The sequence below is a fragment of the Panthera pardus genome, unplaced genomic scaffold (genome assembly GCF_024362965.1).
Source record: "Panthera pardus isolate Hobbes unplaced genomic scaffold, ASM2436296v1 HiC_scaffold_11, whole genome shotgun sequence".
In the NCBI taxonomy this organism is placed as follows: Eukaryota; Metazoa; Chordata; class Mammalia; order Carnivora; family Felidae; genus Panthera; species Panthera pardus.
Window position 1 is genome coordinate 31327879 of NW_026526666.1, and position 13558 is coordinate 31341436.

The 13558-nt window shown below is 39.2% G+C and overlaps 1 long non-coding RNA gene across 1 annotated transcript in view; it reads right to left on the bottom strand.

Annotated features, from left to right (window-relative positions):
- Positions 1-8104, bottom strand: part of LOC109246244 (uncharacterized) — a 30022-nt gene extending 21918 nt beyond the window's left edge. The window contains exons 1-2 of the long non-coding RNA XR_002071276.2: positions 7332-8104; positions 4901-4962 (exon numbers count right to left, since the gene is read on the bottom strand). This is a non-coding gene — a long non-coding RNA (uncharacterized LOC109246244). The remainder of the gene's footprint in view (positions 1-4900; positions 4963-7331) is intronic.
- Positions 8105-13558: the final 5454 nt, after the last annotated feature.

The window sequence follows — 13558 nt, forward strand, 5'->3', positions numbered from 1 at the left end:
TTGATATGTGTTGCTAAATGACCATTACTAATGTTTAGTTCCTTACAAAATCAGACTGATCCATCATTCACTGTTATTTTTGTTATCATTTTGATTTTATTCTGTAATTAGAACAATGGGCAGCATGTTAAGACCATAACAATATATTAAGACAATAATCTATACTTTGCCTACATCATTTTTCAGTATTTCTGTTATGTCTTAATTGTGTTCCATGGCAGTGAATTTTTATCTTCAGGGGCTCTTTAATGCCCACAACTCCAAAGTCAACTGTGACTGGAGGGGATAAGACCCTCTCCACGCCTTCAATCTTATTTTTCCTCTTGCTAACCCTTGGGATTCTGCTCCATTAAATCAATTCAAGAAGTGTCACTGGTTGATAATAGCTTAATATTCGCTAAAGTCAACAACCACAAAAAGTCATTAAACATCTACTATATCCTAGATGGAGTCTGTGCTTATATTTCATGTTATAACACACACACACACACACACACACACACACACACCCCAGGCAATTCTCCATGGAAGACTGAAATGTAACAATAACCTCATGATTCTGAATAAACCAAATATTACTAGCTTCCTGATGACACTATATTTTTATCTAGGAAATATAATAAACATTATACTCTTTTTCAAAGTCTACTGACATTGATGAATAAATATGTAATTATTGCCTTACAAAGAACTAAGAAGAGCTGTATCCCATTTTAGGCCAGGTATTCATAGAGGAGACAGAAACCCAGAATTATAAAACAGACTGATTAGGGGTGGTTATTTATTCTAAGCAAGGATACTTTACAGCATTCTTTTAAAGTGTAAACTCTGATTTAAACATTATTTTTATTTTTTAAATATTTATTTATTTTTCAGAGAGAGAGAGACAGACAGACAGAGCATGAGTGGGGAAGGGGCAGAGAGAGAGGGAGACACAGAATCCAAAGCAGGCTCCAGGCTCTGAGCTGTCAACACAGAGCCCAACGTGGGGCTCAAACCCACGAATTGTGAGATCATGACCTGAGCTGAAGTCGGAGGCTTAACTGACTGATCCACCCAGGTGCCCCTTAAACATTATTTTTAATAATTACATTTGAAAAATTCAATTTGTGTACTAACTTTAGGGATATACCTGTTAGCATTACAGCTACAAAGATTTAAATGTTTGAGCTACTTCCTGAAAAATACATCCATTTGGACTGAGTGCTAAATGTAGGTCAAATTACTTTTAAATTTTTTTTTATTTTAGAGAGAGAAAGAGAGCATGAAAGTGAGAGAGAGGGGCAGAGGGGGATGGAGGGGGAGAGACAGAGAGAGAGAATGAGAGAGAGAGAATATCTTAAGCAGGCTTCATGCTGAGTGCAGAGCTGCCACGGGGCTTGATCCCTTGACCCTGGGATCACGACCTGAGATGCAACCAAGAGTCAGATTATACTTTTTAAAATTACTTTTTAAAATTTAAAAACATTGTATTTGATTCTCTTGGAACATTGGGCATAGAGAAGAAGAAAGCAAAGGTAACTAATATTTATTTAATACTCTATTTTTCTAGATTTTATTAAAAAATTTTTTTTAAGTTTATTTATTTTTGAAAGAGAGAGAGAGAGAGAGAGAGGGCATGAGCAGGGAAGGGCAGAAAGAGAGGGAGAGAGAGAATCCTAAGTAGACTGACCATGCAGAGCCCTATGTAGGTCTGGAACACACTAACCACAGGATCATGACCTGAGCCCAAACCAAGCTTAACCAACTGAGTCGCCCAAGTGCTCCAATGTTTCCAGGCTGTTGCTGAGTGCTCTCTCTCTCTCTCTGTCCCATTTAGCATCAGAACAGTTGAGGTGAGTGTTCCTATCCTTATTGTGTAGATCAGGAAGAGACCCACAAATAACCATGGTTATACAGCTAGTAAGGACTGGAAAGAAATTTACAGTCAGGTCCACTGGACTTCAAGGTGCATGCCTCTTTAAAAAAAAAGAAAAAAAAACATTTTGTAAACAATAAAAAATACAACTGAGAACCCCCCCCCCCTTGATTTTGAAAAGAAATAATAAGTATTTTTTGAGTATCAAGGGCCAGATTGTTACACTCCAACTACATGTAAAACAACTTTTCTAGTTAGCTAGCATTAAGCCCTTGCAAATTATGGGTTTAGCCGCTTGAAAAAACAATGAAAATTTACCATGCATGAAGAAAACAATTCATTGGACCAATTATAGCCTACTGGCATATTAAATGCTCAGTTTTTATGAGTAAGCCATGCCAAATATAGGATCATTTTAGCTGTTGAAATCTGTCTTTATGTAAATAGATATCTGCTCTCATTGGTGCCATACCCAGCAATACAGATGGGCTATTTGTTGCACGGTGCCAGCCTGTAGAAAGATCTTAGAGTATCACAGATTGGTCTGCTGTTTGAGTTGGAATTGAACCAACCAGCATATGATGATTCCAGTCATCTATGATGATAGTCAGTTCTCTTCACGAGCATTCATTTTTGCTTTGGGGATTCAGCTCTCACACAAAGGGTGGGGATTCAGCCGTCACACAAAGGGTGCATCCCTGAAAGTATCTGGTTTCCCTTTTCCATATCACTGGCCTTGGGTATTTTATTAATGGGCGTCATTTACTAGTTTACTAGTTTCAGATATTCTTAAATGCCATCAGTATACATAATTCTTTGTTCCTTCTTTATAAAAAGATCACAGGATTGGGGCGTCTGGGTGGCTCAGTCTGTTGGGCGGCCGACTTCGGCTCAGGTCACGATCTCGCGGTCCATGAGTTCGAGCCCTGCGTCAGGCTCTGTGCTGACAGCTCAGAGCCTGGAGCCTGTTTCAGATTCTGTGTCTCCCTCTCGCTGACCCTCCCCTGTTCATGCTCTGTCTCTCTCTGCCTCAAAAATAAATAAAACGTTAAACAAAAAAATTAAAAAGATCACAGGATTAAAAGTCTTTAGCTTATTATGATGTTGTAGTTTATTTCATTCTTTGTATGGAGTGAGCACAGCCAATCTCTCAGAATGTGATGAAAACGGTTTGCTGTGTGACTAAGCATTTTTCTTGTATGACTTGATTCTATAGTGACTTTCCTTTAATCCACCCTGCCTACTCTGGGAACTCACTCTGGTGTTTCTCTCAGAATTTTCAAATCTTTTGGAAGTAACAGATGTCACATCTATGCCACTTCAGAACTTCCATGTGTCCATATTCAAGTTAGGCTGTTTGCTACCCTTTTACCACTATGTGAATATGGACCATGAGGTTACTCAAGCAACTGAGGAACCTAGGCTATGAAATTACCAGTTTATCCTTTTCTTCACCCACCCTACCTCCAGGGAAAAGCTTGGAAAAATACTCATTAGACATTTGGAAGTTCTGAAATGGAACAGATGTGACGTGTTACTCTGAATGGGTCCTATACGCTAAAGAAAAGCAGAACATTCTATATGACATCCCGGTGTGGCAGCAGTACTGGACTCCTCCTCAGATCCTGCAAAATCTAGAAGCCCCAATGAGACACAGAGGATGATACAACTTTGGGGGGGCACTTCAGATATCACCACATATGCTGCCCTCTTTTATATAAGCAACTATATTCTGGGTCTTGACATGGAGTCACTAGGATTTATTTATTCCTCGTTTTACTCCTTCATTCACTCAACAAATATTTATCGCTTACCTGTTGTGTGCCAGGAGCTATGCATATAGCTTAGAATCCTCTTCTCGGCATCATGGTGGTTTTTCCCCTCCTCTCTCCACACATCATCAAGGCATCATTCAGTATTTGCCAAGCATTTGTGTTGTGCTAGGCACTGTGGTGGTTATTTTCATAAATACCTCTCATCAACATCTTAATCTTGCATGATCGATGCTAATATTCCCATTTTATAACTGAGGAAACAGAAACTCAGAAAATAATAGTTGATCTTCTCAAAGTCTGAGGTGGAGCCTGGCTGCTGGGGGCCTTAGTTCTCTTCAGCTCCAAACTCAGCCATGCCACACATTCTTTCTCATTAGGTTGTAGAAAACCCTCCTGGACAGTGAGTTATAACGTGCTTGACGTGCCAGACCAACAGCTTCCTGGAGCACTTTGGACAATTCCAGCGCTTGTCCAAGCAGGGCTAAGGCCGGGCTTCCTTCCCTCTCCAGGGTTTTGGGAACTCGAGGTTCTTCTTTTTCTCTTGTGTCTCCTGACAAATGTTGTCCAGTAGCAGACTCAATTTTTTTTTTTCTTTATAGCTTTTTTTACCTGTGTGAGAAAATTTGTTCTCACTTGTCTTTCCTCTTCCCAAAATGCACTTAGCCTTCTTCTATTCAAGGTTTAAATTTCTCCGTGTCATTGCCTGGATCACTTGGATGCCTTCTTTCCCTGTTGAATATGTATGCATTAAATTATCAATTTTCCTAGAAACTTCTACATGATTGAGTCCAGTCTGGCTTTTTCTGCTTAAGGGCAATTAATATTGGGCAATTTACCTAACCAGTATGTGCCTCAGTTTCCTCATTTGTAAAAGACAATAGTACCTGCTTCATAGAGTGTTGTAAGAACCAAATAAAAAATACAGTAGTCACACAGTGACTAGAACTTAATAAGATATTAATAGATGTTAGCTCATTCTTATCAAGATTCAGTAGAGCATGTCAATTACTTCCATTGGAAACAGGCTCATTTGAACAGATAGAACCAGACAGTAAACCCACCCATGGGGGAGCTGGACCCTGATGAATATGCTTAGCCACATGTTTAGGTTTTTGGGGAAGTACACTTTCCAAAAACTACAGCTGGGTTCAGTTAGGCCAATAGTTGGCGACAGAACCAACATCGAAGTAGCAGGGAGTCCTGGGATTTGAGCAAGATACAACAATGAAGACTTGAGGAAGATTTATCAAGGGCTATAAAGGCTCACCTCCCTGGGCTGCTTTCTAGGACAGACCTTCAATCCTTCAGACACGAGCTTTAGAAGAAGTCCTGGAAAAGAAAAGGAATATGGGCAAGGAATGAAGATGGGCAGAAGTCAACTGTAAGCCCAGGAGGTAGATGCCAGAACCTGGGAAATCAGTGAGGGCTCAGATATCAGAGGTGGTACCTACCACCAGAGTCAGATTCAGAACACAAGGAGCAACATGTAGCTCTCGGATGCGGGGCTGGAGTTGTCCTGGACCAAGCCTAGGGACCCACGTAGCCAGGGGAGACCTGGATCCAGATTCAGTGATTCTGGGTGGGGAGAAATATAGAAGTGAGGGACCAGGCTGAGCTGGATCCTTTATAAGTCTATTATATTAGTCTATACTAGATTTATAAACTCTGAGAGTTTAGATACTTATGCATATGTAGGTGTCTGGATGTGGTGCTTAATTAATATCTTATTCTGCTACTACTATGAAGGGTTGTAGAGATAATGAAAAATAGACATGAAGATGATTTTTAAGCCATTTTAAAAAAAAGGTTTTTAAATGTAAGGCATTGTGGCCATTATTTATAATCACACTTTTTTATGATAGCAATGCAATTTTCCATTAAAATTTCTTTCATAATTCAGCCTGAATAATATTTCCATTATAGTAAATATAACAGGTATATCGAATAAGCATGGTTTGAGGAATGTAATAAGAAAAGCAATTTTATTTTTGTCTCCTGCTGTCACTTCAAAATATATTCAATGAGATAAGTGTTTTCCCTGCTGCTAGATGAAAGCTCAAGGGGGCTTAATGACAGAAGGTCCCATCGTTGCTTTAACTTTCAAAACAGAGCTTGATTCAGAAATTAGTATGTCTGGTCCAAATTTTAGTTTTCATTTAAAGGTAAGACTTCCTCGCCCTCTCCCTCCCCCTTCTTTCCCTAGCTGCTTCCTAGCCACCTTGGCAGGGAGGGACTGTAGATTGCTTTTCCCACCTAGGCAGCCTCAGGTCTCCCCTGAACATTACACTATAAAGCACAGAGGGAGAGACAAGGCAAAAGGGACCAGAAAATTCCTACTTCACAGGTACGTTCGTTCTGTCTTTTTCCTCTCTGCGTGGCTGATGTTTTCATCAGAGAGGAAAAGTCACCTGCTGAGCCCATCTGACCTCAACTCCCATGGGGTGCAATGCTCCTCATTCTGCTGGTGACAGGCACTCCTTCTTAGTTTCTAGATCTCCAGCAGCCCAGCCCAAGCACAGACTCTGTGAGGACCTCTTGCCCTCTGGCCAAAGTCATGGTTGAACAGGCAATATCCCCCTAAAAACATTGCCGGGATGGGCTCTCATTCATTCTCTGTTGATGAGCCAACAGCAGCAAATCTAGTAGTGTTCCCTGTCCTGACCGTCAGGCCAGTGGCCACTGCATCCCACCATAGTGTCAGGCTTGGGTCCCATGCCAGCCCGGCGAGCATGGGTTAGGTCTCTCAGGGGCTCCATATAAACATTTCCTCACCTGATTTGAAGAAGGACAAAAATCTTTTCTTTTTTTTTTTTAAAGTTTATTTATTTATTTTGAGAGAGAGAGAGAGTGAGCGAGCACGAGCCAGGGAGGGGCAGACAGAGAGAGGGAGAAAGACAGTCACAAGCAGGCTGTGCACTGTCAGCGCAGAGCCTGACATGGGGCTCGAACTCAGGAACTGTGGGATCATGACCTCAGCTGAAATCAAGAGTCAGATGCTTAACCAACTAAGCTACCCAGGAGTCCCCAAAACTCTTTTCAATAGGTGAAATTTGTTTATGATTCCACCCTTCCAGTCTACCCTCAACATTCTGTATCATCCAATTAGGTGAGGGGTTTTAAAAGTGCTGTAACTGGTTCTCCTGATTTTATTTGAAAATGTATATATGGTCTGACATCTCATTTTGGCATCACATATCTATTGTAAAAGGTGTTTAAGTAACACTACTTCAACTTCCTGTCAGCCCTCACCCCCTGCCTTATCAAGACTCTGAGGCATCCATTAATAGCTACTTCAAGGCACTTTGGGCTCGTTGTTCTCCTCAGTGCCCACTGTCCAGGTCCTAAGCCACTCTCACATTTTAGATTTTTGTTCTGGCAGCACCCCACTTCCAGATACCAAGACCTATAGTAGTTATCTACTGTGTAATAAGTGACTCCCCAATATAACAATTTTAAACAACAAATATTGGGGGACCTGGTGGTTCAGTCAGTTGATTGTTGGACTCCTGGTTTTGGCTCAGGTCATGATCTCATGGTTTGTGAGTTTGGGCCCCGAATCGGGTTCTGTGCTGACAGCATGGAGCCTGCTTGGGATTTTCTCTCTCCCTCTCTCTCTGCCCCTCCCCTTCTTGCTCTCTCTTTCAAAATAAATAAATAAACGTAAGAAATTTTAAAACAACAAATATTGATTGTCTTACAGTTTCTGAGGGTCAGGAAACTTGGAGCTGGTGGTTCTTTTTGAGGATTTCTCACATAGTTGTACTGAATTGTCAGCTGGGCTGCAGGCTATGGAGGCTTGGCTGGGTTGGGGTTCCATTTCTAAGCTCGCTCCCCTGGATGCTGGCAAGAAGCTTGAGTTCCTCCTTACATGGGCCTCTCCACAGGGCTGTACGTGACGTGGTTTCTCCGCAAGTCAGTGAGCCAGGACAGAAGAAGCACATTCCCAATGAGAAAGCTGCAGATTTTTTACACTCGAATCTCAGAAGTGAATACCTTCACATCTGTTCTACCCAAATCATTAGACATTAGTCCTTAAAATTAACATACACTCAAGGGGAAAGGAATTAAGCTTTACTTCTTGAAGGGAGGAGATTCAAAGAACTTGCAGGCATATGTTCAAAACCACTGCAGGCAACATGCTGACTGAAGAAGACAGTTTTAGATAGTTTTAACTTCTTTGTTTCCCCGTTGTCTGATTTAAGATGTAAAACATCTAACCCCACCCTCTAAAAAAAAAGACTTAATATTAGTTATATGAAGGCATTAAAGAAATTGATTACTAAATGTCACAATCTAGCTTAGGCAAAGAGAAAAGGAAAAAGAAATCTTGTGTGTGCGGTTTAGAAAGCATTGACATCAGTGAATTGAGTACATTCTTGCATCAGCAGTGAAAATGGACAACTCCTACTGCTAGCTTTATCTGGTAGCTTCTTTCTTTCATATTTGTGGCTAAATAATATGTGGTCAAAGGGTTTTCATCACCTGCCTTGTCATTATAAGTACTTCCTCTTTGTTGACTTCTAGTTAACTTTGAACTATCAATGCATTACAACCTGAATACGTTTTCTATAGACAAATTCTATGAATTTGAAAAAGATATAAAAATTATATAAAAACTATAATTAAATATTATTACAGATATGGTGTAGAGATGGTATATTTGTTCATTCCTTAGAGAGGTACAGAATTGTTATAGAACCTTGTCAGTTGTAATTTTCATTTGCATTTTTTATTCTCTTACATAGATGCAGAGCAGGGTAGTGTTAATCCAATAAATAGGTAACATTTAATGGCCAAAAAGGTTGGAATGGTTCTAGAACAGTTCTGTTGTCAAACATTGTTTTGGTAAGAACTGGAATTCACTAGAATTGAGGATAGGAGAAAGGAACGTATTCCAGTATTCTCTAAGATATTCACATGGGCTGTTTAAAATGCATACTCAACATCGGGTCCCAAAAAAGGAAGAGGGCTATTTATCAAGTAGAGTCAACAAACAGGAAGAGTACTGTCATTGATTGCTTATTTTTCTTTTTTAAAAACATGTTTGTTTATTTATTTATTTTGAGAGAGAGAGTGAGCAGAGGGAGGGGCAAACAGAAAGGAGAAGAGAGAATCCCAAGCTGTCAGTGCAGAACTTGATGTGGGGCTCAATCTCACAAACCACAAGATCACGACCTGAGCTGAAATCAAGAGCTGGATGCTTAATTGAGTGAGCCACCCAGGGGCTCCGATTACCTATTTTCCTTTATTTACCCTCCTCGGTCCAGGACAGCAAATGGTACAGGATTTGTAATGGTTGCAGCTAGTGATGAGATGATGTTAGTATTTCTCTTATAGTTTATGGCCACAGATTTCAACGCCTGGGAATGAGCTATTCTGCACCTCACAACGCCCTCTTGTGGCCAAAATTCAATCATCTTAAAGAATTTCTCTGCTTCTCAAAGATCCTTCTTCCAAGTTACACCAGAAATAAAAGATTGTTTCTCACTGTTACTCCTACAACCAACTCATTAGAAGTGGGAACCTAGTTATTATAGGTTCACATGCTTTATGTGTTCAACAGTTGTAGGACTCAAGACATTGTTGTCATCATTGACTGGTTGTATTGTTAGTATTGTTTTCTTGTACCTGGATTTCATAAAAGAAATCAAGCTTTATTCTCTTTTTTTCCTTAATTGATGATACTTATAAGCAGAAATTTAAGAAATCACTATATATGTATGTTGACAAAATCATAATCTTATAAGAAATAATAACATTAACAAAAATCTCAATAGTTGTCACGAATCATTCCATTATCACGATATTTTGATATATATGGAACAACCTACAGCTATCAGAAGTAAATAATGTCATTAGAAAAGTAATGATGTCCGATGGTGATTTGAAATAGTAAAGAGGAATTTCCTAAGTGTCAAAGTTAAAATTCTGTAATGTGCTCATTTACTAAGAAGTTTCTATGATCATCATAGAAAATGTTATATGTCATTAACATTTTGTCAAATAAAAATTTTTTATCAAGCCATACTTTCACTGAAGAATTATAATAAATAAAAATAAAGGAATACTTTGTCTCATATTTTCCCATATTTCCAGCTTTTAATTAAAGAAGGTAGAATTAAGTATTGACTTAATTCAGAAAAGTGAACAAACTATAAGGTTCAACTCAATAAACTATCACAAAATAAACTCAGCTGTGTAATTACCATCCAGGTCAAAAAAACAGAGTATTATCTTCATTTGCTTCCAGTCAATGCTTCCTTCCTTCCTTCCTTCCCAGGAATATACATTATCCTGACTTCTAGCATCACTTTTGCTGTTTGATGACTTTATATGAAAGGAGTCACACAGCATGTACTCTTTAGTGTTTGGCTTCTTTTGTTCAATATTGTATTTGCATGAGTCATCTATATTGGGATGAGCTACAGTTCTTCAGTTAAAATTTTTTTTAATGTTTATTTTTTTCTGAGACAGAGAGAGACAGAGCATGAGTGGGGGAGAGGCAGAGAGAGAGGGAGACACAGAATCAGAAGCTGAGCTGTCAGCACAGAGCCTGACGCGGGGCTCGAACTCACAAACTGTGAGATCATGACCTGGGCTGAAGTCGGTCGTTCAACTGACTGAGCCACCCAGGCACCCCCAGTTCTTCAATTTTAATTGCTATATATATATATATATATATATATATATATATATATATATATAGTATGTCATTTTATGACAATATTTATTATAGTTGTTCACTTAATGCTGGTAGATATTTGAATTATTTCCAGTTTAGGGTTAGTAGAAACAAGGATGTTATGAATACTCTTGAGCATGTATTTTGGTACACATACACATGCATTTCCATTGCCTACAAATCTGGGGGCAGATTGCTGGGCAGAGCTGGCTTCATGGGCATGCAATTTGTCCACTCCCATGGTGTGCTGTGCTTGCTCCTAAGGATTCTGCACTTGGTTTAAGGCTCTTGTTACTATCTTGAAATTCTTAATAATTTTACCTTGAAACTTGGGTTTTGTCACTGAAGTTTGTTGAGATAATGAGCATGGGCATAAGCAGAGGAGAAGGGCACAATATGGGTGCTCCCAGCTCTGGGTGCCTTCATTGGCATATGGCCAACGCCCCACAAGCCTGGAATTCTGGGGAGTGATATTCATGGGGTTCAACAAGACTCAAAACGAGTCTAAGGTAAGTATGTTACATCTATAAACTATGAGCGGGGCACTGACAGCCTTGAGAGGCCGTGCTTTCTTTCGAATGAGAACTTGTATCAGATGCAGAAAGAAGGCAATGTCTTCTAAGAAACACAACTTCCCTTTATTAGCCACTTCACTCTGAAAATGCTGACAGAGAAGGAAAGGGAAAGACAGGGCAAACTCTAGTTTCTTTTCCTCTTAGTCTTTCCATGGTGGTCAGTAAGCCAAAGGTAGAGAATGTGAGTGTATGGAGAAAGTGAATAGAAACGGCAGGGTTAGTTTTATGCAGTATCCACTGTTTTTGGTAGAATAAAATGCATGTGCTTGTATGGGCTATAAGATACAAGTTGGGAAATTTTGGTGATTGCACATCAGGGTTAAATGTCTTATACTTGTGCTTAAAACTGGCATCGCACAATAAGTTCAATGATGAAAGTCATGCTAATCATTTAAAATTTTATTTTTTCTTCACTTAAAATGGCACTAAAAAGAAAATAAACAACACCATGACATGCCAGACAGAATGTGGAAGAAAGGAAACATTTTTATGTTTTTTCCTCCTGTTATTTGAGCAACGCCTTGTATTTTTTATTCTGCATTAGACCCACAAATTATGTAGCCAGCCTTGCTTCATAGGGTCATTAGGGTATGCATGACTATTTTAGCAAATGGTTTTTCAAAGTGGTTGTACTAATTTACATCACACTTGAAAGAGATAAAAGTTCCTATTGTGTCATAAGCTTGTCAGCACTTGATACTGTTGTCAGTGTTTTTAATTTTAGATATTCTGATGTGTGTGTTGCATTTCCCAGATGATCAATGAGACTGAGAACTTTTACTATGTTCATTGGCCATTGGATATTTTTTCTTGGGAAGAGTCTATTTAAGAAAACCATTGTTTAACGTTTATGTATCTGAGAGAGAAAGAAAGACAGAGTGAGTGGGGAAGGGTCAGAGAAAGAGGAAGAGAACGAGAATCCTCATCAGGCTCCCCTTTGTCAGTGCAGAGCCCAATACAGGGCTTGAACCCACAAACTGTGAGATCATGACCTGAGTCGAAATCGAGAATCGGATGCTCAACCAACTGAGCCATCCAGGCGCCCCAAGAGAACCATTTTTTAATTGATTTATCTGTCTTTTCTTATCAGTTAGGGTCTTCATATATTCTGGATGTGCACTCATATTTCCTGGGTTGAAAATATCTTCTACTTTTTTATTACCTTAACAGAGTCTTTTTATGAACTTAAATTCATCATTTCAATAGAGTCCAATTCATTAATCTTTTCCCTTTTGGGTTTTGCTTTTGGGGGCCTCTTGAAGATGTTTTTCCCTATTCTCAAATCCTGGTATTTTCTCATGCTCTCTTCTGGAACCTTTTTTACCTTTCACATATAAGTCTACAATTGACTGTAAAATTGATTGATTTTTGTTTATGGTGTGAGGCAGAGGTAATGGTTCAGTGTTTTCCACATTACTATTGACTTAATCCTTCACCAGCCTTTCTCATATGCTCTGCAGTGCTACTTTCAAAAAAAAAATTTTTTTATTGAAGAATTGACATACAATATTGTATTAGTTCCAGGTGTACAACATAGTGATTTAATATTTATATACATCGCAATATGGTCACCACAATAAGTCTAGTTACCATCTGTCAGCATCCAAAGTTGTTACAGTATTATTAACTATATTTCCTATGCTGTACATGACATCCCAAAGTCTTAATTCATTTTGTAAGTGAACGTTTTGCCTTTTAATCCCCTTCACCTATTTTGTCCAAATGGGCAGTGCTACCTTTTGAACAAACCAAGGGTCTATGTATATGTGAGTCTGCTTTCTGTGCCCTCTGATTTGGTCCATTGTTCTTTCTATTCTTTTTTTTTTTTTAATGTTTATTTATTTTGAGAGAGAGAGTGAGGGGGGTAGAGACAGAACAGGGGAGGGACAGAGATAGAGAGGGAGGAAGAGAATCCCAAGCAGGCTCTGCATTGTTTGCACAGAGTCCGATGCAGGGCTCAACCTCACAAACCGTGAGATCACGACCGGAGCCGAAATCAAGAGTCAGTTGCTTAACAGACTGAGCCAGCCAGACGCCCCACCAGCTTGCTTACTCTTAAGTGTACATTGTACTCGTATCAAGTGGGAATTTGTCACTCATTATCTTTTCAACTATTACTTCTGCCTTATTCTCTTACATCTTTTCCTTTTCTGAACTTCAAGTATACGTTAGATGTCCCTGTATTCCCTCTCTCTCTTATATAATTTACTATATTTTTCAGTCTTTGCCTCTCCGTGATTTATTCCAGCTGTTTTCTTATGATCTATTGTCATTCTCACAAATCCCTCTTCAGCTGTAATCTAAGGGATTCCAATCTGCCCTTAACTTATCCACTGAGTTCTTAATTCCAGTGATTTTATTTTTTCTAATTCTAGAATTTCCACTCCCTTAAAAATAGTTTTTTATTGTGGCAAAATATACATAACACACATTTTAACCATTATGTGTACAGTTCAGTGGCATGAAGGATATTCACACTGTCGTGCTTTCACCACCACCATCCATCTCCAGAATTTTTTCATGTTTCCAAATGGAAACTTCATACCCACTAAACAATGGCTCCTTATTCCTCCTTCCCCGAGCCCCTGGCAACCATCATTCCACTTCCTGTCTCTGGTTTTGACTACCGTAGTTACCTCACAGAAGTGGAATCACACCATATTTGTCT